Source organism: Schistocerca nitens, chromosome 3 (assembly GCF_023898315.1).
Source record: "Schistocerca nitens isolate TAMUIC-IGC-003100 chromosome 3, iqSchNite1.1, whole genome shotgun sequence".
In the NCBI taxonomy this organism is placed as follows: Eukaryota; Metazoa; Arthropoda; class Insecta; order Orthoptera; family Acrididae; genus Schistocerca; species Schistocerca nitens.
The window spans coordinates 181561304-181586689 of NC_064616.1; the positions used below are offsets into that span (position 1 = coordinate 181561304).

The window sequence follows — 25386 nt, forward strand, 5'->3', positions numbered from 1 at the left end:
GAGGTAAACTGCTGTGTACAAGTAAAACTGGTAATTGTGGAAAACAAAATAACTGCCAAATAGTAAAACCAGCCTGCTGAAAAGAAAATGTTGTTTACCATACTTAACATATTCCTACAGGATAGTGTATCAGAGCAGTGCAGAGAGTAAGGGCACTGTGAGATATACTTCACAAGGAACTCCTGTTAGTAAAGGTTAAGGTACATCTATTTCTGTTTATGTTTTAACAACCCAACAGGACCATTATACAAGTGTAGGATCCTTATTTGAGGACATGTGAAAGGGTTCTCATCTGAACTATAGAACTGTTCCAAAATAATGTGATAAGAAGGATGTAGCACTACACCCAAATGACTTCATCATGTTACAAAATATGAAAAGAGTCTGAGATGGTGTTTTGGTATGTCTGGTAAAATAAATGAGAAAAAATGTTTATTTCTTAAACAACTCTTCTTACTTCTGGACTTAGTCTCCTTTGACGGATATACATTTGGTCCAATGATCCTCCAGCATTTTCATTCCATAATAAAAATATGTTTTGTCAAAATCTACAAATTACTCATTGACAGCAACTATCACTTCTTCAGCTGACGACAATTTCTTCCTAGCAAGCCAAAGTGGCAAATCAGGGAATAGGAAGAAGTCACTTGTGGCAAAGTCTGGTGAACAGGGGGATGAAGAACCAATTCGAAGCCCAATTCATGCACTTGCACCATTGTTACAACCGATGTGTTGGATGGTGCATTATCCTGGTTAACCACCACTAACGTGCATGCCACCTTGTATTTTTTTTTTTTTCAGCCTCTACAAGACGCAAATGGTCCAACAATGAATCATAATAGGGTCTAGCTATGGTAACATATTTTCCCAATTAATCTATAAGGATTATTCCTTATACCTACAATGTGTTGACATGAGGAAAGTTTCCAACCGATTTCTCATACACAAACAGCAGTTGACCAGCGTTGCCTGGTGAAACGCTGTTGTGATGCCTCGTGTAAGGAGGAGAAATACATACCATCATGTTTCTGACTTTGATAAAGGTCGGATTGTAGCCTATCGCGATTGCAGTTTATCATATTGTGACATTGCTGCTCGTGTTGGTCGAGATCCAATGACTGTTAGCAGAATATGGAATCGGTGGGTTCAGGAGGGTAATACAAAATGCCGTGCTGGATCCCAGTGGCCTTGTATCACTAGCAGTTGAGATGACAGGCATCTTATCCGCATGGTTGTATTGGATCGTGCAGCCACGTCTTGATCCCAGAGTCAATAGATGGGGATGTCTGCAAGACAACAACCATCTGCACGAACAGTCTCACGATGTTTGCAGTGGCATGGACTATCAGCTCGGAGACTGTGGCTGCGGTTACCCTTGACGCTGCATCACAGACAGGAGTGCCTGCGATGGTGTACTCAATGACGAACCTGGGTGCATGAATGGCAAAACGTCATTTTTTCGGATTAATCCAGGTTCTGTTTACAGCGTCATGATTTTCGCATACATGTTTGGTGATATCGCAGTGAACGCACATTGGAAGTGTGTATTTGTCATAGCCCTACTGGCGTATCACCAGGCATGATGTTACGGGGTGCCATTGGTTACACATCTCAGTCACCTCTTGTTTGCATTGACGGAACTTTGAACAGTGCACGTTACATTGCAGATGTGTTACGGCCCGTGGATCTACCCTTCATTCGATCCCTGCGAAACCCTACATTACAGCTGGATAATGCATGACCGCATGTTGCAGGTCCTGTACGGGCCTTTCTGGATACAGAAAATGTTTGACTGGTGCCCTGGCCAGCACATTCTCCAGATCTCTCACCAATTGAAAACGCCTGGTCAATGGTGGCTGAGCAACTGGCTCGTCACAATACGCCATTCACTGCTCTTGTATCATGTTGAAACTACATGGGCAGCTGTACATATACACGCCATCCAAGCTCTGTTTGACTGAATGCCCAGGTGTATCAAGGCCGTTATTACGGCCAGAGGTGGTTGTTCTGGGTACTGATTTCTCAGGATCTATGCACCCAAACTGCGTGAAAATGTAATCCCATGTCAGTTCTAGTATAATATATTTGTCCAGTGTCCAATGAATACCTGTTTATCATCTGAATTTCTTCTTGGTGTAGCAATTTTAATGGCCAGTAGTGTAGATGTTTCAGTCTCTTAGTGAGTGTGGCGTCTGCCCCCCGTAGCTGAGTGGTCAGCGTGACAGACTGTCAATCATAAGGGCCTGGGTTTGATTCACAGCTCGGTCAGAGATTTTCTCCGCTCAGGGACTGGCTGTTGTTTCTTCCTAATCAACATCATTTCATCCCCATCAACACGCAAGTCTCCGAAGTGGCATCAAATCGAAAGACTTGCACCAGGCGAACGGTTTACCCAACGGGAGACCCTCATCACGCGCCATTATTATTATTATTATTATTATTATTATTATTATTATTATTATTAGTGAGTGTGGGCCCTATATGTTCCTTGGATGCTTGTCATGCCAAAGTTAACATTAAAATAATAAGGTACAGCAAGATATGCTGTCAAGTTAGTCATATTTTAGAAGCATTTCAGCAGTGTAATTTGACATTTTCTTCAGTTTTATAATTTAAAAAATGTAATAAGATTATTCTTGGTGTGCAGTCATAAACAATGAATGATTGAGAAAGCACTGGTGCAGCAGAGACTGCAGTGTTCAATAGTTCTTCAGTTGCACCTGTTTACTTGGAGCCTCAGATATAATTTACACATGATCATTGCAAATGATAACTGAGTCTTGTGGTAGCATTCTAGCTTCCCGAGCATGGGGTCCCGGGTCCCAGCGGGGTCAGGTATTATCCCTGCCTCGAGATGACTAGGTGTTGTTGTACCATCTTCATCATGATCATTCAACCCCATTATGGGCGGAGGAAGGCAATGGCAAACCACCTCCACTAGGACCTTGCCTATTACGGCGGTGCCCGGTCTCCCGCATTGTTCCCTACACTCTGTCATGGAGTATGGGACACCATTGTCATCATCATCATCATCACCATGATCAACTGGAGACTATTATTCTCATAAAAATGCTAAGTGTTAATGAGGTAAACTGCTGTGTACAAGTAAAACTGGTAATTGTGGAAAACAAAATAACTGCCAAATAGTAAAACCAGCCTGCTGAAAAGAAAATGTTGTTTACCATACTTAACATATTCCTACAGGATAGTGTATCAGAGCAGTGCAGAGAGTAAGGGCACTGTGAGATATACTTCACAAGGAACTCCTGTTAGTAAAGGTTAAGGTACATCTATTTCTGTTTATGTTTTAACAACCCAACAGGACCATTATACAAGTGTAGGATCCTTATTTGAGGACATGTGAAAGGGTTCTCATCTGAACTATAGAACTGTTCCAAAATAATGTGATAAGAAGGATGTAGCACTACACCCAAATGACTTCATCATGTTACAAAATATGAAAAGAGTCTGAGATGGTGTTTTGGTATGTCTGGTAAAATAAATGAGAAAAAATGTTTATTTCTTAAACAACTCTTCTTACTTCTGGACTTAGTCTCCTTTGACGGATATACATTTGGTCCAATGATCCTCCAGCATTTTCATTCCATAATAAAAATATGTTTTGTCAAAATCTACAAATTACTCATTGACAGCAACTATCACTTCTTCAGCTGACGACAATTTCTTCCTAGCAAGCCAAAGTGGCAAATCAGGGAATAGGAAGAAGTCACTTGTGGCAAAGTCTGGTGAACAGGGGGATGAAGAACCAATTCGAAGCCCAATTCATGCACTTGCACCATTGTTACAACCGATGTGTTGGATGGTGCATTATCCTGGTTAACCACCACTAACGTGCATGCCACCTTGTATTTTTTTTTTTCAGCCTCTACAAGACGCAAATGGTCCAACAATGAATCATAATAGGGTCTAGCTATGGTAACATATTTTCCCAATTAATCTATAAGGATTATTCCTTGGGAATCCCATAAAACAGTGGCGATCATCATACAAGCTGTCAAAATTGTCTTTGCCTTTTTTGACGCACTTTCACTAGACTTCATTCATTGTTTTGACTCTGGTGTGTAATGTGGGATCCAAGATACATAAACAGCCACAGATTAACACAAAAAGTCTTGCAGACATCACCAGACATTGTGTTGTGGTGTTGTGCCAAATGCAATTTTGCTCAACTGTGAACAATTGTGGAGTCCGCTTCGCACACAGCTTCTTCATAGCCGATTCTCTGTACAGAATATTATGCACTAGCTCAGTTGAGATGCCTAAAAGATCAGAAAGCTTATGAATTTTTAGTTGTTGGTCTTGCATTACCATATCATGGATTTTATTAATGTCTTCCTTTGTTGCGACTTCCATTAGACAGCAGGAGCGTACTTCACATATTCAGTGCTTATTCAACCACTACATGACTTCTTCCAATCCCGTTTTGATTTGTGTGGCCGTCCATCTCATCACATGGAAGTGTTTAATAGCAGCACAAAACACAGTGTTCTCCATTTTTAATTATAGTCGACACACTGACCAATTTAGACAGATGTCAACAATGTACTGTACACTATACATTGTTGAATTTCTGTATACAATCCTTGGAATAATCAGGCTTATCAGTCATGAAAGCTCAACAAAAATGTTCCATTCTTTCATGGAGATTTACCTGTCTTATCAAAAGACCTTCGTACTTAGTAGTTATCCGTCATATATATGACCAGAATGAAAAGGAACAATTTACATTGTTACTGAATCTGGTTTACATAATACCTACTGCGATGGTGTTAGGGATGGTGACTTTCATGTAGTAAGATTTTTTCTAAAATGTGTTATTTTCAACATTAAGTGTATAATTTAATTTAAATTGCTAGTTACTTTTCAGATCTATGTTTGATGTCTCCTTAGGTAGTGACAGGCTGTTAATTTTTTTATTTATTTCAATCACAAATGGTCCTTCAGTTTTTAGTCTCTTGTATAAGGCAAGACTTTGACTTAACAACTTCATATATCCTGGAGTATCAGACTCTGAGAAAAGAGAAACATGTTCTTAACTCTTGTACCTCCTACTTTCTCTTCTAGTGCATGTTATGATTAATTTTAATGCTATGGAGAAGGAAGTTTCATAAAGTGCTTCAAGTGTGCATTTCAGTAAGTCGTACAATCATTTGATCCAATATGCAGCTGAGTTCATAATGTCAGAAATTTCCCGAAAACCCAAGATAATCTTAGGCATTCATTTCTAGAATAGAAGGAGAAGAAACAATTTAAGTTTATATTAACACTTGATATGCCTGTTGTTCTGGTGTAAGTGGTGAAATAATTTTATGGCAGTGTATTTCAAATGTTTCTGAGCTTTAGCTGTCAGTAATAAAGTTGTACTGTTTCTTGTGGCAATGAAGATCTGAGTATTAATATCCATTTCAAACAGTGATGGATTATTTAAGACAGATGTCACTAGTGAATATATGTTACAAAGAGATACCAACAAAATGAAAGTTTGTGATCATGATGTATTATATTCACCATTTGCATTAAAGTAATAAACACTTTTATTCTTAAGATATAACTCTGTGTGACATGAGTGCAAAAAATGAAAGTTTGTTTATCAAAACACATGGCCCATGTGCTTTGTTAATTTGGAAATAGTATACACTACCTGACAAAAAGTGTAAGGCACCCAGAATGGGAGAAAGAAACAAAATGAAACTTCATGGATTGATACAGTATGTGACGTTATTTCAGATATTACAATATGAGTTCAAATTGATATAGAGCTCACCAATCAGTATGATGTTATATCTCTTCTGGCCTGTATGTATGCACTGACTATGTTTATAATAGCGCATAAAACCTGTTATATCCTCTCCTGGGGAGGGCTTGACAACAGTTGTAACCAGCCTTTGGTCCGAGGTGATCCCACACTTGTTCATCAGGCAGAACTCTGGAATCTTGTTGGCCAAAGGAGTAGCCTACCTCAATATCATGCAGACAGTTCATAGAGACATGTTCCATGTGTGAGTGATGAGTGTCCTGTTGAAATCTGGCCCCGCAATACTGTTGCCTGAGAAGTAACACATGAAGAGGCAGCAAGTTCTTGATGAAATGTTGTGACATCAGAATTCCCTCACTGACTACCAGCTGTAACCAGAAGTCATACCTAACGGCTCTCCAGACTGTGATGCCAAGAATAACACTGCTGTGACTCTATAAAACATCGAAAAAAAGTCACCTCTCTCCAGGTTGCCACCGTACTCAGTAACAGTGATCATCTAGGATAGTGCAGAAACACAATTCATTGTCCAACACAATGCAATGCCATTCATCAGTACTCCGGTCCTCCCATGCACAGCATCATTCCAAACGCAGCTGTTTCGGTTGTGATGTTTACTGATAGCCTAAAAATGGGACAGTAATTGCCTAATCCAGCTGCTACTAGTCTCTGATCAATGGTGCAGGATAACACAGTATGTTGTAGGTAGGCCCTTGTTTGTTCTCAAATAGCAGGTGCAAAGGTGACAGGGTTGTGAAGTGCTTCACATACAGTATGTTGATACTCCCTTGTGGTGGTTACATGTGGTTGACAGGAACCCTGATGCTGAGTATGCTGTCCCTTACACTCCCATGTAGAGCAACAATGGCCCGTTGCCACATCCAAATGCCCCACAAATCTGGATGCTGCTCAGCTCACTGAGCTGGCTGGATGAGAACCCACAATGAGATCACTTTCTAACTCTGTCAGGTGCTGACAATTCTGTCTCATGTAAGTGGCATCTCCATGTCCTTCACGGGAATAACTAAACATCTGATGCAGTTCACTCCCCTTATATACCCTACCAGTCCTGCGCATATGAAATTACATTTACATCTGACCATATCCTCTGGGTGCTTCACTTTTGTTTAGTCAGATTGAGTATTTGATCCACTGCCGCTTTATTCACCTCAAGTTGAATTGAGATATGTGTCACTGTGGTCACATCACTGGATTCATATTTGGTAGGTGTGCAGTTCATATGCCAGTCATTCTAACCTAGTTTAGGTTTATCTAATTTACTTTCAGGGATTGTCAAGACGTTCCTTTCAGTGAGGACATTGCTGATTCTTCCTTTCTTTTTGTCCTGCCTAGCATGCATATCCAGTGATTTTTATGTTGTTAGACATTAACCTAAAGTGATCTTTTTTTAGTTGTTGCTGTTTATTGTTGATTATTAGAACCTGCAAAATAAATCACCTTGCTTGGAACTGCAATGGTTCCATTCACAACCCAGTTTATAAATTTAATTTCTGGAAACAATGTTATTGTGGTCTTACCATAAAATATTCATAATACAATTCAATAGCAATTCTCCGGCAAATTATTTCTACATAATTTGTCAGGGAAGAAGTGAGAGTAAACTAAACATAATTCAAATAGTTGTCTGACTGGAAATATTTACTATGATTCACAGTAAAATCAAGAAGAAAGATGATTTAAAAATGTATTGCGCCTCAAATATTGTCTATCATAATTATTTCTCTGTTTATCAGCCTCCTGGTTTGTGAAATAGAGCTCAAAACCTAATGCATATTTCTATAAACTATCCTCCTTTGGCTTGCATTTGCCAAATTGCTTCTTAAGCTATGCTAGTTTGAGTGAACTAGGAAACGTTAATAAGCGAAAATTTTTCAAGAGTGGGTTCTAAATATTGTGAACCCCCATTCTTACTTTTGCTCACTAGGCAATAGGACCACCTATTTGAAAATGGAAGAGCACATATTGGATTAGCTTTTGTAAGTGGATTTAAATTAAAAGGAAGATAAAAGTTAAGAATTTATTGGAAAATTGTTACACATTTCCATAATTAGATGAGCTTATTTGTCAGAATTATGTAAAACAAATTTAAGAGCTAGTTATTCAGACAGAAAGAACATCTGTACCATTTCCATTCAGTATTCACTGCATCAAAAAATTTGCGATTCCAGTTGAAACACAAAGAGCACATAAGTCATTGTTCTACAGTGAAATTGTCAGAAAACTTCTTATGACAATATGTACAGATAGCATCCACAGAATCGTAATCAAGATCCAGATTGTTATCACCTTTGGTGTCTACTTGTGAAGGTTCATGAGCAAAATCATTGTTAGAACTTGAGCTTCTATACTTTCTTTTAACTTTTTCCTCTTAGTGTTGGCAGAATTACTCTTTCATGTTGCTCCACATCTTGAAGCCTCATTTGAAGTGTTTGTGCCTTTAGAAGCATAAAAGATTTCCAGCTTTTTCTTATAAGAAGAAATAGTCAACACCACATTCTCGGGACCCTTCAGTTGAAATTTGGTTGAAATTTTGGCACAGCTTTTACATCCTTGGGCACGTTTATAGGATAGAGCGATGGCATCAGATGTGGAATGCAACGTGGGTTGAGGCTGATCCTCACCAATAGACTGAATCTGGCTGTCAGTGCTATGTGATACAATCCTAAGAGCTAGATCAGCTGTGTCTGTATTTGCAAGTAGTTAAGGCCCACATTGAGCTTCAGAAATAGGCTTTGGTTGGTTAGCATTCAGTTCATGAATACAGTCAGCTTCAGTAAATTCTGAGTCATTATAAGGTCAGACACCAGTGCCATGAAAACCATTCAGTGCATTTCTCACGATTGCTGCTCTAACGTATCCTTTGTCCATGAGTTCAGCTACTTCACACTGTGTCACAACTCTACCCTAGTTACTGTAAATCCACCTCTCAGTTTCTTGAATATAAAGTTTTAAATGGCTTCATGGAAGCAATATCTAGAGGCTGCACCCTATGCATGCTATGAGGTGTAATACAGACATGGACAAAATCTTGGAATAGCTCCAGGAGGAACTCCCGTCATTAGCTTCAAGTCCGGCTTTTTTCTGGGGAAAGCTATATTGGAGTGACATACTAGCTGGCACCTGACATGGTGTTCAGATATCCCCTATCTGCCAATGACATTGTAAATTGCCAATTTTCCTTTCACACAAATAAGTTTCAAATTTTTGCTTTGGACACTTGCGATTACAGTTTTGTGTATGTTAAATGTTCTGGTAGGGTTGCACTTGATTTTAGCTGCTCCGCTTTTAGAATACAGAACAATGACTTCACATTGTGTTGAATAAAGCCTAAGTTTCCAGCTCAATGATTGTGGTGTTCCTGTTGTTAACTGGGGCCGGCCGCAGTGGTCTAGAGGTTCTAGGCGCGCAGTCGGCACATAATTGTATTCAAAACAATATCCATTCACATATAATAGCAGATGTTTCACTTTCTTTACATAGCTTAATAATTCTATGAGTAATATAGCTTATTGATATTATGAAAAACATTCCCCACAATCCAAGTGGTGTGCAATTATTTTCTTTTAAAATATATGTGGAACTGTTGATGCAAATAGTTGTTGATCTTTAAACAGGGGAATATCCATGATGGAATGTAACAATATTATGAAAAGGATACTCGGTACTCACGTGATAGTTGAGATGCTGAGTCACAGATAGGCACAGCAAAGAGACTGTCTGAAAATGAGCTTTCAGTCAATTAGGCCTTCAATGGAAACAGACAACACGCACACACAGACCCTAACCTCTGCCAGCGCCTGGCTTCAGTAGCCAGAGACTGTGGTCATGTGTGTGTGAGTTGCAATTGCTTAAGTGTGTGTGTGTGTATGTTTTCTATTTCCAACACAGGGCTAGTTGGCCGAAAGCTCACTTCCTGACAGCCTTCTTCTTGTGCTATCTGCGACTCGGCATCTCAGCTGAATGGAGTGTAGCAGATAATATTTTCAGTTACTAATCTTTCTTACACAGTCAGTAAAAATGAAGAGTTTACAGAAAGGCATTGTCTTGATTAGGGGTAGTTGTTATGTGTAGTAAGAGAAGTAACAGTTTTGATCTAATAAAACTATGTGGTTCCAGAGACCATTTCAGTTCTCGAAAATCTATCAAACAATGAAACTCCAGGTTGGAATATCAACAACTATAGGAAAAGTATCGATTGCTACTTGCTGTTAACATGACCCAAAGTGTTGCAGACAGGCACAACAACACATTACAGCTTTTGGCCACAGCCTTCTTCATCAAAGTAAACACACACAACCACACTCACACAAGCAAGCACACCACATACACACATGACCACTACCACCACCAGCACCTCACACCAGAATCACATCAATGATGTTCATATACATACTGAAGTGACAAATGAAAATTTGTTCTGAGGCCAGGATTCGAACCTGGATCTCCTCCTCACTATGCAGATGTACTAACCACTACACCACACTGGTACAGTGGCTTTGCACAACTGCTCACCCAACCCTGGCATGCCTCCCTCCTCAATCCCAGTTCCGTATCATGCCTCAGCCCAATTAGTATTCCCCCTAAACTAGGAATGCCAAGTTAGCTGAGGAGTCAACAGGAATTTGGATTGAGGAGGGAGGCTTGCAGGGTTGTCCTCACAGTTGAGTAAGCTCACTGTGCCAAGGTGGTGCAGTGGTAGCATGTCTGCCTAGTGAGCAGGTGATCTGGGCTTGAATCCCAGCCTTGGTGCAAATGAATTAATATATTTTTAGAGTAAGAAAGAAAATTATAATCAGGTGACTTATTTTTCAAATGAACCCGTATGACCAGTGTGGTTCTTAATTGTCATTTTCTTCTGTGCTGTATGCTTACCCTTATACAGCAGATTTCTGGTGGGAAGGGGAGGGGGGGGGGGTGAGGAAAGAGAAAGAGAGATAAGAAATGCAAAAGCATAGTATCCTATAACAACAAATTCAGTGGGTAACAACTGAAATCACTCACATATATGAGGGAATGTAGACTGTATACAGAGAAGGACAGCATGAATTGGGACAGGTATTTTTGACTTACAAGAGGGAATCATAAAAAGTTCTTAAAATTAAACTTAAAACAATTTTGATCCCAATAGAACATTTATTAAAAGTTTGCAACTGATTTCAGCCAAAAAACTACCATCTTCAGACCATATACACTGATAGGTAAGTACAATTCCAATATAGAAGGAAACATACCTTGTACTTATCTTATTGTATCTGAAGGTAATTGCTATTTGTCTGAAACTGTTTAAAATTTGTTAGAAAATGTTTGGTTATGATCAAAACTGTTTTAATTTTAATTTTAAAGTGCTCCATGAAGATCACTGTTCTATTCTCCATTAAAATGCTTTCTAGAATTACATAATACAAATGCTGTAAAACCTGACCTGACAGATGCCTGAGGATAGACATCAACTATCCTATACAAGCCTTCTTATCATGTCTCAGACAACAGTATTAAATGAAAAATGTAGAGATATAGTTGAAGGCCTGTGTATTGTTCCTGTGGGGCTCTATAACCCAAATGAGACTTATTACGGAGCAGACACACACAAATGTGAAAGGAATGGTAGGAGAGCCTAATATGGGGCATAATGGGAGTACCCTCTGGTACGTACTTCACAGTATTTTGGGGAGTGAGATTATAGATGTAGACATAGATCTCTTTATTTTAAAAACAATTGTACGCCTTTAGTCTCACGCTTTCAGCTGCATTGTGTTTCAAAAAGATATTCCTGAGCCCATACCGTGAGAAGCTGGGTTACCTCCTAATATTATGTTGGACCTCCATTTGCCCTGTTTAGTGCAGCAACTCAACATGACATTGAACTCAACAACTCGTAGGAAGTCGCCTGCAGAAATATTGAGCCATGCTGCCTCTATAGCCATCCATATTATGATAATGTTGCCAGTGGAGGACCTTATGCATGGTCTGTCCTCTCGATGATGTCCCATAAATGTTTGATGGGATTAATGTTGAGGCATTGGAGTGGCCAAACCATTTCCTCAAATTGTCCAGAATGTTCTTCCTACCAGTTGTGAGCAACTGTGGCCCAATGACATGGTGCACTGTTACCCATAAAAATTTGGACACAAATGGCAGAAAATGACCTCCAAATAGCCAAACGTAACCATTAAGTAAAGGCCTTGTTACCTTCAAGAAGAGCGTTTAGTTGCTGAATTTTGTATGGTTTCATGTGTAAACATCAACACAATACACGCCAGATGGACATTGGGGGCTGAAACAGTGGGGAATGTGTTCAACATCTGTCTCAAACAATTGCGGATGGCCCAGCAATTTACCTTTACATAAACAATCTGTTCCTTGGAATTGTCCATGCCATCATCTAATGCTCTGTACTGTAGGAGGATCCACACCATATCTACTACAAAAGTCACGCTAAACCGTTGTTACTGAACTGCACTGCATAAAACATAGAACAGGAAACCCTTTCTGTTGTTCTGACACCATGTCTGCAAGAACTAGACAGGGTGCACCCTGCTGGTACCTAGCAGGAAGCATGTAAAACTCGATAATTTGCTTCTTTCATCAGTATGTTGTTCATGCATACATCTCAAATAACATAAATCGGATGATTCTTTTTGACACATCCTGTATAATTTAAAACATAGATAGACAAAGTTTGCTTGTAGATCTGAGAGGGAAACTTGCATTACATTGCTTCCTGGAGAAGATATATGTCTTTCAAATGACCGTAGCAAAGCAGTGTGAATTATGGTACGATATGCGTATGATATTACATTTCACATCATTGATAGTCAAGTATTTTATCTCAGTGGATGGCGCTTTAATTACTGAACCTAGTCATATGTACCTTTTTAATTAATATCAATATTGCGGTCACTACATGCCAGTGATGATACAATTTCAAAATCTCACACCTTTGACAGTGTGATAGCTCATGTTACATGGAACTATAGCCTGCACCCACCATTAACATTATTTCACTTTGCACCTTGACTTTGAACAAACCTCTGGAGACAATAGCTATACAGGCATGTAAATAATTGGAATGCTGCTTCTTTCATTTGTTTCTCGTGTGTTCTCTCTCTCTCCCGCTCTCTCTCTCTCTCTCTCTCTCTCTCTCTCTCTCTCTCTCTCTCTCTCCCTCTCTCTCTCTCTCTCTCTCTCTGTAAAGTAAGTTTGTGAACGGGCCTGTTTATCCAGCTGGAATGTTTTCTGCATCTGGTCAGACTCCCATCCCATCCCTATAGGCTAGCAACAAAAGAGCGGCCTGTATTAAATAAAGCTTGTCATTCCCTAGGCTTATTTGTCATTTTCATAGTGCTTGGTTTTCATTCTACTGTCTTCTCTGAAAATTCACTGAGAAATTTAGAAATTAGTGTATGTAAAAATATAAATGCTTTTACCCAACTATTTTTTGTTGAGGGGGGGGGGGGGGGGGATTTCATGATCTTATGATATTGTCTCACTTGGATCTGCAGCTACTAGACAATAGGAGAATGTTTGCCAAAGGTATACTACACAGACTACAAATCCATTGTTTATATACTCTTGATTACAGAGAAGGAAAATTTCTAAAGTTATAAAGCAGCAAATTTTCAAAACTCATTCTTATGGATAGATAAAATCCACATGGTACAGTGACACTAGATACCGATAGTAGTTTAAATTTAATGTGTGGATTGGAATTTTAAGTGCGTCCTTGATACATCCAAATTTCTAACTGGCATGTATTACAGATACTGTGTATAGAACGTGTTTTTAAAAATAAAATATAGAACCACTGCTTTGTGTATGAGAAAGCTCCAATATTGTTTCAGGTACACAGGAACATATCTGCAATTACTGGTGGATTAGTACAGAAAAATCAGTTCCGTGGAAAAGAGATTCCCCTTAACATCATTTCTTTTCAATATGTGTTGTAATCCAGTTTAAACTTATGTAACGAAAATGTATCAATTAAATAAATGAGTTTTTCATAAGGACAATATCAATTCATTGAATATTGATTATTGTATCACTGGGTGGAGTATTGGTGTTTGCTATAATCAGAACACTCAACATTTCAAATTGTAACTCTTAAATATAATCATGTGATATATAGTTGTTCAACAGGTGCTTGTGAAATTTCTCTATGGCTTCTTTGTCAGGAAGCTGATTAAGGTTTACATTGCAATCAAAATAACATTCCTTCAGCTATTCATATCTTCATCACTTGTTGTTACCCGTCATTCCCTTGTAAAATTTAAAAGAGAACTTTGTATAATATACATTGTTTTCACAGGATCTGATAAGCAATGGTAAAAGAAAGGTGAGTTCATGATACTGTTAAGATTGCTAATTCTTTTCTATGAGAGGATATCATAATATACAATGAACAGCCCACCCTCACCTGACACACACACACACACACACACACACACACACACACACACACACACACACACACACACAGACACACACACAGACACACACAATCCGTAATGTATAAGAAATGCTACACAGAATTTACCAACATTAGTAAATCCTTGTAAAGCTACAAGGAACAACTGATAATTCTGTGTATAATTAACACACATGAGTTTCAGAAGAGAATTGTAATGATACTGTGTACCATATCCCACATTTGATACTGTACCCTGCAGAGTGCTGAGTGGAAAACCATGTTACCATAAACTGTTACGGCTGGTCTTAGATTTTGTCCCCTCTGCTGAATATGAGTTCAGTATTGTGTTATACTCAATGAATAATATGTCAGCTATTTTCAAATGAACATTATTTCAGAGATAGTGATGAATGCAGCTTTGATTACTAGAAATTCTGATGCTGTGAGACTTAACCATCATGCTTTGCTGTGGCTAGCTGAGGGCCCCACAAAGTCACTTTAGTTTATAGTCTTTCAGACATTAGTAATCTTGCAAAGTGATTAATAAGATAATACAGAGCAATTTTGAGCATCTCTCTTAGTGATTGTCAATTTGGTCATTATGCAAGTAATTAGTTATACTATATCAATGTGTCTGTGTCACTATACGCTTTCCCAGTCAAAGAGAAGCAACAGTTTGTATGTGTGCTATAATGTCTTGTTTATTTCTGTGGAGTAAGAGGAACTGTTTACAATTCCATACTACTCAATTAGTCACAGCATTGTCACCAGTAACGTATCCAGCTCTGTTGTGCATCTCACTGCAGAATTGGTACAATTCATTATCTGCGTGGCACTGTGATTCACTGTTATATGTGCACTAGATGTGATGAAAATAAGTCATTCTACATTTAGAGATGATGCTCATTGTTGTGGCATAAAGACAGTGATGGCATGCCAGTCAGAAACGACAGGGAAGAGAAGGCTGTGAGAAGAGGTCAGCCAATCGAATGGTGACTGGCCTCCCTCCAGGTCGACAATGTGAGAGCAGCGGCCACTAGATGAAGACAACATGTGCGCTGCACCCGACTGATGGCAACTGCTTTGATTGCAGCTTCAACATTAGCCACTTTGTTAGCCATCGCATTGTAGCCTCTTCATCAGCAAACTCTGTGTAGCACAAGTTAGAGATCAGCATTCACTACAAGAATTCTCAGATCAAAGTTAAGTATTTGTACTTGTCTTGTTGTAAATAAAACTCATTAATATGAGTTGTTTGATTGTTTGTCTACCAAACCGAGGATGCAGGATTCCTAGACACAACACTTGTAACATGTAAGTCTGTCACTGTGCATGCCAGAGTAAAATTTAAATGAAGTACTCTTGCTGCTCATTGTACAAAAGGACACCTGGATGAACTATACATCTGCCCAAACTCTACTTAATCAAATTTTGCTTCCTCTGTATTATTCTGACTGAACATATGGCCAGTATGAGATGAACAGTAGTTTCCTTTGGGATTCAACTGAATTTAGTGAACGAAAACTTACATTTGGAATAAGTACGACTTCATCTAAGTGCTTGGTACATTAACTCTTTTTAATATGAAATTTTATGTAAACACAGTTTTATGTGGTTATGTTCAGTTGGCATATCTTAGAATTCTTCTAATGGATAGATTGGGGTTCCTCATGACAAACTGTGCAGTATTTTCTTTAACAGTTTTATTGGCATACTTTCTATTAGGAAAAAGTGTTTTATACACTATTTCAGTTGTCATATGAACCATACTGTTGTTAGGTTTTGCTAATATTTTCAGTGGTAAGAGTAGAGATGTACATGATCTGCCACTGTACTCATGTGTTTGAATTGTTACAAGTATGTTAGGTAATTCAGGACATATGTAATTAACACTGCCAAAATGTGTAAACTGATTACTATCAAGATTTCATATTAATGAAGAAAATCATTCACTTTATATTATTATCAGCCCTTGTTGTTACTCTGACTGTCTTATTCCGAATTACAAGACTATCAATTTCCTTTTTGCTGTATGCCAAGAGCATGATAAAAAAACAGCTCATCATTCAAGCTCTGGGATCCAATGGAAGTTGACCAGCTTCCGTAACAGTCTCTGTAATGCAGTTTCATGTGGATGCAGTACAGACGATCATGCAATCAGCAGTACTGCTCTCCCTGCTGGTTTTCTGACTTTCCAGACCTTATAGTTGTAAATTCCCATTGAGGAATTGGCATCACAAGGCAGAGTATACCCCATACAAGTTCCCCTACTGAGGAAAAATGCTTGCTAGTACAAGAAATTGAACCTGGCTCCACAACATGGCAGCTATTTGTGCACATTGATGTGGCTACTTTCCTTCACACTTGTCGAGCAGTGCTGGAAAAGGAGCTTCCTGAAATCCTCACTGCCAAGGGTATCCATCCACCAGGTGCACAGCAGTTCTGTGCTGTGAGAAGACACACTTGTCCCATCCTCCCCCAACCCCTCCGCGCCACAAAGAAGACAGTATTAGTACAGAGAAAAGAATTAATGAAATCTGGGGGAAAGATGCTGTAGTAGAAAGCTATGTGTAGAAGAAAAATGACGTACAAAACATTTAATAAACATTTGTGAATGTGTATCAGTAGATATCTTTGGGGTTTCTGCTTTATTTTGGTTCTTTCATCACAAATTTTGAAAACCCACCAAATATCAGGTAAATTTCACGAAAAAGATCTAAAAATTCATAAAAAAACACGAATTTGTCTAATGTCAGATTTTGCTAACAAAAAATGTGAAATCGACATGAACGAATAACATTCGCCGTTGTTTTAGTGCATTTTAACCATTTTTCTGATTGTTTTTACTGTTTTATAGTGCATTTTCATCTCTTTTTCAAGTATGTATATTTGTGCATGTGAAAAAAACATTTTCTGTATATTTTTATAAGAATAATTTAAAAAGAATTTAAGTGATGATATATATTGGAAAATATTACTGGTGCTGAAATATAATGACAATGATGAAAACAAACTGGATGTAAAAATGTATTAATTGTAAAATAATTAAAAAATGAAGTTGTTATTATCAAAATGTATGCAAAGATAAACATTGCGGCAAATGTAAAAAACGTACAGAATAATTTGTCGGAAATAAAAATTCTGTCGATAAAAAAATCTGCTTCAACCCAAATAAAAATCTGTCTTTATCTTGAACTCAGTTCATTTTCTTAACTTTAAATAAACTGCATTTATCTTTAACACAGTTAAATTTGTCTTGAATTTGAACTCTCTAAATTTATCATATATTCATTTAAGTTTTAATAATTTCTTATTTGGCGAAGAGTTCTCGGGCTTCCAGCCCGGTGGCGGTGTCTTCAACCTGCGACGTTTCGACGAGTGCCATACTCATCATCTTCTGGCGAAGTGCCGACACTTTGCGGATGCCGGTCCCTTTATACTTGCGGTGTGCCCCCCACCACATTCGGCCGCGGGAGGCTGGGTCCAGAGGAGCCGGCGGGCGATGTGGAGGGGGAAGCGGGTGCGCTGTTCGTGTCTCCGTCAGAGCATTGTGATCGCGTCTCGTGAGCTGGACGGTTCTTGTTGCATTCCTGGCGTATTGCGGCTAATGCTGGATTCCAGGCCGCGCTCAGTTGATAGCCTTCGTCCCTGTTCACAAGATTCTCGTGGACCTGTATTTCTATTGATTCTTTAATGACGCTATCCCAATAGCTCCCGGCTCGGCACAGCACCCTGGTGTTTTCTAAGTCAAAGTTGTGGTTTTCTTTGATGCTATGTTCAGCTATAGCAGATTTCTCTATCTGTCCAAGTCGAACATGCCTGATGTGTTCCTCGCACCTTTTAGAGATGCAGCGCTGTGTTTGACCAATGTACTGCATACCACATTCGCAGGCAATGTTGTATATACCAGGTGTGTTTAGTTTGAGTGGGTCTTTAGCTGAGCCCAGCAGCTCTTTCGTCTTCGGCGGTGGTCGGAAGACAGTATTTATGTTAGATTTTCTACATCTACATCTACATCTACATTTATACTCCGCAAGCCACCCAACGGTGTGTGGCGGAGGGCACTTTACGTGCCACTGTCATTACCTCCCTTTCCTGTTCCAGTCGCGTATGGTTCGTGGGAAGAACGACTGTCTGAAAGCCTCCATGCGCGCTCTAATCTCTCTAATTTTACATTCGTGATCTCCTCGGGAGGTATAATTAGGGGGAAGCAATATATACGATACCTCATCCAGAAATGCACCCTCTCGAAACCTGGCGAGCAAGCTACACCGCGATGCAGAGCGCCTCTCTTGCAGAGTCTGCCACTTGACTTTATTAAACATCTCCGTAACTCTATCACGGTTACCAAATAACCCTGTGACGAAACGCGCCGCTCTTCTTTGGATCTTCTCTATCTCCTCCGTCAACCAGATCTGGTATGGATCCCACACTGATGAGCAATACTCAAGTATAGGTCGAACGAGTGTTTTGTAAGCCACCTCCTTTGTTGGTGGACTACATTTTCTAAGCACTCTAGCCTCCCGATTTTGGCTGATGTGGGCCCCAAATATGGAAGAAAGGCGAGTCTCTTGTTAACTTCCTCTTCCTCTTCCTGAAATTTGTCAGCCTGTCTCCTCTTGAAGGCCCTGTCAATCTGTGTTTCACTGTACCCGTTTTTCTGAAATACCTCTCTTAGGTGGTGTAATTCATCTGAGAGGCTTTCTTTGTCACAAATGACGTGCACCCTATGTACCAAGGTGGTCAGTACTGACTGGCGTTGCGCCGGATGGTGGCAGCTGGTTGCATGGAGGTACAGGTCTGTGTGCGTCTTTTTTCTATATACTGAATGGCCCAGCGTGCCATCCGCTTTCTTCCTGATCAGTATGTCCAGGAATGGACTACAGCCATTCTCTTCTACTTCCATCGTGAAGGTGATATTTTCATGTATGCCGTTTAGGTGGTCCATAAACTCCTCCAGTGCCTGCCTGCCATTCTGCGAAATCACGAAAGTGTCGTCCACATAGCGGAAGAAGTGCCTGGGTTTACGGTGAGCAGTTTGTAGTGCCACCTCCTCAAAGTGTTCCATATAAAGATTCGCGATCCCTGGAGCAAGGGGAGATCCCATGGCCACTCCATCCACTTGTTCATAATGCTCTCCATTGCACTTGAAGTAGGTGGTCGTAAGTGCATATTCAAAGAGCTTCACTGTTTCAGGCTCGAAGTGCTGATTAAGGAGTGCCAAGGCGTCTTTTAGCGGTACTCTTGTGAACAGGGAAGTGACGTCGAAGCTCACGAGTAGGTCATCACCCTGTATTCGGATGTCCTTCAGTATTCTAACGAAATCCGCGGAGTTTTTCACGTGATGACTGCAGTGTCCCACCAGTGGTTTCAATAGTGTCGCCAGGTATTTGGCCAGTCCATAACTGTGATAGTTGATAGCGTCCAGAATCGGCCATAGAGGCACCCCATCTTTGTGAATCTTGGGCAATCCATACAGGCGTGGTGTTGTTGGCGCTCTGGGGTACAGCCGTTTCTGCACTGCCTCTTGTAGATCTGAGTCCTTCAGCAGCGCCACGGTTTTCCTGGTCATCGTCGATGTAGGGTCCTTGTTGAGTTTCCTGTAGGCTGGGTCTTGATGAGTATGTCACTTGTCGAAACGTCACAGTTTGAAGTCTCCGCCACCCAGCTGGAAGCCCGAGAGCTCTTCGCCAGCTGTATACGCCGGGAAAGCATACATTCAAATATCTTATTTCTTTTTATTTTGTATTTTTTAAATTTTGCTAACTTTGTGCTAGTTTATACATTTTACATTAATTTTCTGTCGTAACTAATTTTCATTTACTTTATTAAACTTATTTTTCTTATAAATGTAGACAAAATTGTGACAGATTAATATCATTAATGTTCATGATATTTGGAAAATTGTAAATTTACTAGGTACAGTAATTTTAGGAAAGAAGTTTTAATTGCTTTTATTATTAAACATCTTAATATGAAGTTAATTATGTTGAAACATTTGCCTGATTTTGAACTTGAAATGATAATTATTTGTTAAGAATGATGAAAATAAACATTTGAAAGAAATATTTTCATTTTGTACTAATTTATTAGAGAAACATAAAATAAAGAAACAGTTAATTAACATCTAGTTAATAAAGCATTTGGAAAAAGGTTATATATTATAAATTTAGAGAACAATCCAAACTTGCTTGTTCCTAATTTTTTTAATGTATCAAAATGAGAAATTATGGAAAAAGTGAAGGAAAATTTAAAATTACATGTTGGTTTGAAAGTCAATTTTGTGATTATATGATGAAATAATCAGATTCTGAAGATATAAAATTGCAACATATAATTATAGAACAATGAATGAAAGAGATTTGATTAAATGTTATGAAATTGGAAAAAAGAATTTACATGATGAATGTCTGAATTTCAAACTCAAGGATCTGGTTGGAGTCTGGGTCATGTTATTGTATTACAGTTAGCGATTAATAAATATATTGAATTAAGATGTTCATCTTACATCGAATTACCAGAAAAATATAAAAAGACTTCTGTTAATGTTCAAATTATGATCAAAGATATTTTCTGTTACCAATAAAACCAGTATTATATCCTGTAGCTAAAAATGTAGAGGCAGTTTCAAAATATAAAAATGTTGAACTCGTTACTAATCAGATCTCAAAACATAAAGAAATGAAATTTATTTGTCATATGTGTTCATTACATTATAACAATAAAGAAAATTCAGATAGCCATATTCCAAACTGTTTAGTAAATATGCCTCTAAAAGTGGAATTACCAGAGAAAAATTCATATATAAGCTCTAAAAATTGTCAATATACAATCAAAGTTTCTTTTGCTCTTATCCTGATTTTGGAAGGTTACGTTTTAAAAATGGATAACTGTGAGCCTGATCCAGAAAAATCATATACAGTCAAGTATCAAAAACCTTAACAAAGAGGTTTCTGTTATTACATTAAACATATGAACTGATGTAATATAAATGCATAGAGAGGGCCAAATTGGCATAAAAATTTATCGAATGTAAGTAAAAATAAGTTGAAGAAATTGGAAGTTCATATTCTGAAATTGAAGAAATGAAAAAAAATTTAAAAAAATATGTTCATTATGTAGAAGTTATTATTCACAAGAAAACAAAAAGTACATCCTCATCATCATTTAATTGGAAAGTATATGCATCTGTTATCTAATAGTTGTAATTAACAACTGAAACATCCATGTTTTGCACCAGCTTATTTACATAAGTTCTTGGGATATGATACTGAGTTGTCCATAAAGGAACTCAGTTTTGAGGAAAAAGAAGTAGATTTGATACATAACAATGAAGATAGATACATTAGTTTTGATACAAAGAGAGCAAATTTGAAAATGAGGTTGTTCATATATTTAAATTTGAGGCTTCTTCAACTGATAAATTATCATCAAATTTAAGAAAGGATCATTCGACAAAATTTAGGAAACCTTTACAAAATATATACTGCCATTCTGGTGTCCCATTGTACATGCTCTTACAAGACACTCTTTCCGGTGCAGTCGGTGGTTTGTACTATCCCTGACGCAGCATAATGAGACTGTTGCATTATGCCTGTTTTCCGTTTCTGACTCATTACTTCTACGTATATTTGTCCACTTACTCTCCTGGCATTCCCAGGCGAAATGTCTGAACTGGTAACACATGAAAGATTCCACAGGCTTTGCCTTGAGACAAAGTGCAGAGTGCCCCGTTAGACTACACTGTGAACATCGTGCCAGCGAAGGACAGTGGAATCATGACCCGTTTCACTTAAATTCTTAAACATCTATCTCTTTAATTGGCAGCCTACCATGGTCAGGCCCACATCTCGTGGTCGTGCGGTAACGTTCTCACTTCACACGCCCGGGTTCCCGGGTTCGATTCCCGGTGGGGTCAGGGATTTTCTCTGCCTCGTGATGGCTGGGTGTTGTGTGCTGTCCTTAGGTTAGTTAGGTTTAAGTAGTTCTAAGTTCTAGGGGACTGATGACCATAGATGTTAAGTCCCATAGTGCTCAGAGCCATTTGAACCATTTTGAACCATGGTCAGGTCTTTGGGGAGCTTCTTTTACTGTATCTGCCTTACGAACAGTATGCTTCTATCCACAGTCTCAAGCTATATGCCCAGTCCTGCCACAGTTGACACATTTAGGAGCTACTTTTCGTTCTAGCCAGGGCATGCCTATCACCTGGTGCTTCTCCTTGTCAGGCAGAATTGCACCTTCTTCTGATGCCGCTAAATCAATGGCCTCCGATAGAATCCACTTTTTCCCTTGAGGCTTATTGCCATCTTTTTCTTGTCATCATAAAATCCTTGAACAAAGATTGCCTTGCCTAGTTTCCCAACTAAGTCGTTACTGCCTACCATTCCTCGTCCTTTAATACTCGTTTTGCTGTCTTCCTGAAATGGAATTACATTGTGTCCATGTGAAAACCCCACTGAACCATGCTTTCCTCTTTCCATTGAAGACTATTAAACATTTGACATGCAAAGAAATCGATAGTATGTTTATTCTCATAATTCTCTAATAACACAGCCCTCACTTTGGCCCAAGTTTCTGTGTGATCTCCTACTAAGAGCTTACTGTGGGCAGAGCCTGTTATCTGTCCAATGATATATTTTGAGAATACTGTCCTTCAATTAGGTTCTATTAAAATATAAGCATTATTGCAGTTGTCTATAAATTCAGATAATTGGTCCCTATCTCCATCTAATTTTCTCAGAACTAATTTAGCTGCTTCACTGTACCTCAGGTACACCTGACCCCTCTCAGTTGCTGAAGCACTATGAAGATAATTTTCACCTGTTACTTCCCTGCCACTTGTGCTACCGGGATAAGCACTGTCTTCCATTGTCACTAACCTTGTCGATCGTGGTTGGTGTAATGGACTTGGTGAACACGTTACCGGCGCAATGTGTGCCCCTGCTGTGGCTAGCTGCCTGCTCACAGTTGTGTGATGGTGCCAGCATGAAGCTATACCCCGGGAGCGGCGCTGGCATGCAGCGGCACCCCTTTGGTTCAGCGATGACGCGTTGTGGTGCCCCCTCGGAGCTGTACTGCAGGGATGCTCGGCGACATCGCTATCGATACTGTGATGGAGTGTTGCGGCACCCCTGTTATACATATTCCTCCACTCTGAATTGCCTCTATTATTGATCAATTAACTAGTCTCCACACATCTGACACCAAAATTTTCTCATCTCATCTTATCCTGAGAGGGAGCAAGAGCAACACTCGCTGCGAGAGACAGGGGCTGTTACCTCAGTTGGTGATTCCGATGAGGCGCTGCTTGTGGGCCGCCAATTGTAGCCCCGACCTCAGCTGAAAAGTAGACTGTTGACTAGTGTAGAGTGTGGAACTCAGTAGGAATCTGGTCATTTAGCAGATGCAAGTCATTTACTCATAGACAAGTAGTTACTTTTCCTGGAAGTACCCCCTTGGCTCATTCCATAACTATATAATGTTACTATGTTCAAGTATCATAAGTATGCGACCTTAATATCCCGACTGCGGTGGCGAGGTGAGTGGAGTTTTACTGAGTACTTTCTTCTTTGGATTATGACGAGTCCTGCTGCTGATCCTGACCAACACAGAGGTAGTGTCCCTGACATCTACCCACTTGCGCTCCTCCTCCAGTCAGTGGGTCGCCTGTTTATAAGGGGTGGCTGCACTCGACACCACCCTTCCGGAATGTTCCATGAAGGCTGTTTCATTTGTGAGCGTAATAAAGCTAACACATCATGTCTTGCTGCTAGCATGTAATATTGCCCAATGTCTTGTGTAAGTGTTCCCCTTGTGCTGGTGCCTGTGGCGTCCAAGGGTCAGGCGGCTGTGCTTGCTACAAACTCCATGATGCTACAAGGGTCCATTCCTTGTTAGCAGAACAAGCTTCGCATAGCGGCTTCCAGCATATCAGACACATATTTCACAGACCTCTTGCTCAGCAGCAGTTTCTAAACTGTCTTTCTGACAAGATATGAATACTTCCCACTTATCCATTTTGCTATTCTTAGGGCTGAATATTTTACTATATACGAAAATTTAACGAGAACCATTTTGCGATTAACATGAATAAAATTAAAATCAAGATATTGACTTATATTTATAATATACAAACCCAAGATTTTTATGAAGATATGAATAAAATGTTTGATAAATTTGAAACAAGTGCTTATCCAAAAGATAATATTTACAACATTCCTCAACTAAATAAAAATGCATTAGGTAAATTGAAAGATGAATGTAATGGAAAAGTAATGGAGGATTTTTGTGGCTTAAGGAATAATGCATGGTTATAATATTGGTGCTACTGTGGAGAAAAAAATCTCGAGGAATTAAGAAACATGTTGTAAAAATAAAATAACCTTACAAGATTATAAAGATTGTTTGTTTAATGACACAACACAGTAGGGGACTATGAATAAATATGAAGTATTAAACAGATAATTTACTCTGCCAATGCTAATAACAAACCATTAAGTCATCATGGCGATAAAAGGACATGTTTTCGACAGTAAAATATAGTCATTACCACATGGGCATTATATAATTACATAATTATATATTTATAGTTATAAAATGGTTATTTGATAAATTTTACATTTAACACTTTTTAACCTTGATAAAACTCAAATTTAATATATTTATGTTTCCATTGATTCCTAAACATGTTCCCAGCCACCATAATCATCTTTACAACTTACAACACCAATAAAGTTTAATAAAAGTTTTAGTGTCGTAATTTTCAATATAGAATGTGTAGTGATTATTAGCATTTCTATAACTTCAGAAAATAACAGTGTTAATGTTTCTTTTAAATATATTTAATGCTAAAATTTCTTACTCTTCCAAAACATTGAAGAGAACCATTTATATTGAATAAATATAATAATAATCTTCTTAAGGGACCAAATGAGTAATAGAAGTGAAAAAATTATTATGTACTTGTTTTACTGGGTTTTTCTGTTTCCTTATAGACATTTTGAACAAAAGAATAGTTGAACATGGGGAGATGATTTGAATCTTGTGTATCTCGATTTTATGCTTGAAATATATTTCCTTGAATTTTCAAGATTTTTACCTTGAGATCTTTGGAAAATATTTGGATAAATGAAGCAAAAGTTGGATGTCAATAATGAAAATGCTCGAAAAATAGAAAAAA

The 25386-nt window shown here is 38.7% G+C and overlaps 1 long non-coding RNA gene and 1 other non-coding gene across 2 annotated transcripts in view; both read left to right on the forward strand.

Moving 5' to 3' along the window:
• LOC126249541 (uncharacterized) overlaps window positions 1-25386 on the forward strand; it is a 271919-nt gene that overhangs the window by 23274 nt on the left and 223259 nt on the right. The window lies entirely within an intron of this gene.
• Window positions 10476-10546, forward strand: Trnat-agu (transfer RNA threonine (anticodon AGU)). The gene has a single exon. It is a non-coding gene; the product is annotated as a tRNA-Thr (tRNA).